This window comes from Microtus ochrogaster, linkage group LG4 (genome assembly GCF_000317375.1).
Source record: "Microtus ochrogaster isolate Prairie Vole_2 linkage group LG4, MicOch1.0, whole genome shotgun sequence".
Classification (NCBI taxonomy): domain Eukaryota; kingdom Metazoa; phylum Chordata; class Mammalia; order Rodentia; family Cricetidae; genus Microtus; species Microtus ochrogaster.
Window position 1 is genome coordinate 34,730,118 of NC_022030.1, and position 1,368 is coordinate 34,731,485.

General features: G+C 48.7%; 1 protein-coding gene across 1 annotated transcript in view; it reads right to left on the reverse strand.

The window, feature by feature from the left end:
- The window catches only part of Ing5 (inhibitor of growth family member 5), a 14,889-nt gene that overhangs the window by 6,117 nt on the left and 7,404 nt on the right, over positions 1-1,368 (reverse strand). The window lies entirely within an intron of this gene.

Consider the following 1,368-nt stretch of genomic DNA (forward strand, 5'->3'; position numbering starts at 1 on the left):
ATATGGCCAGTTCCCATGAGGCTATGGCAAGCACAAGGTGAGATAGTGATATAAATTAATATGGCCAGTTCCCATGAGGCTATGGCAAGCACAAGCTGGCATAGCTATGACACAGCTGCTGCTAAGTCCTTTGGCCAAGTGGCCACTGGGCCACAGGAACCTGACTGAGCACTGTTCCAGGTCTTCCATGGAAAATAACGGACACCACAAGCTATAACTGACACATTAGTCCATCTCATCATGGAAAAAAACCTGCCGAACACAGGCTAGAGACAGGCACTGTATCAGCAACAGGCAAGTGTCTGTGTAAGCTTCAGGTTCTGAAGCCACAACAAGCTCCCACCCTAATACAGCAAATGCAGGACTTCAGTGCCTTGGGCTATCTCTGGATGCCTTCTGTGTGTATCAGATGTCAAGGCCTGAGCACACTTCTTGTTCCAGCAGTCTCCCGACTGAACATACGCAAATTGGGACAGCGGCTGCACTGCCACTCATGGGCCAGAGGGAACAGGTGCCCTACCACTGTCACCAACCAGCCACCACTGCAGCAAGCCCAGCAAACAGGTCTAAAAGCAGTGACTGTCTCCTAAGCATCAGACCTAACATGGTGGCTCCTGTCAAGGGAGAAACTGAACAGTCTGCCTCATCTGTGAGATTTTAGGAGTAGTTACAATGCCTGTCTTATACCTGAGGCCTTAGGGGGATGCTCCAGCCAGTGGGTACTGGCTTCCCCACCACCTAGAGACCCCTATACTGGGCTCCTAGTGCTGAGGACACTATGGAAAACACTCAGTGAAGAAGACAACCAGCAAGACTGTCTGTGCAAACCCAGAAGCATGGCGTCTGGGTTTTGGGGAAGGAAGGAGCAGAGACATCATGCTGCCATCCCACAAGTCAGAAATGCAAAGCTCAAAACCACTTTACAGGCAGCAAGACCCTGGAGTAATAGAGCTGGGTGATCTGCAGCAAGAGAGAGGTTGTCCATCTGGTAGATTTGGCAGGAAGGGTGGCCGAGCTATTTACATAACACTGTAGGACCTACATGCGGTAGCCATGGACACCCAGTCTATGTGCTGAACATGAACTAAATGAGTTCTATGTCAACAAAGGCAGAGTGACAATTTCCTCACTCTAGAGTCTGTGAGACCAGGACTCGTTTTCACAGCCAGTTTGTCCTCAAAGCAATGAGGGCAGTAGGAAGCTGACTTACAGAACACATACACAGCCTTTCGGGATGTAAACTTGAGAGAGGAGAGCTTTAAATAACTATCGTAAGGAAGTTAATGCTCGGCACTCGGGATGCCAGAGTTCAAAGTGCATTGATTTTTGGCCAAAGAATAAGACCTATCTAAAAAAGAAAAAAAAAGA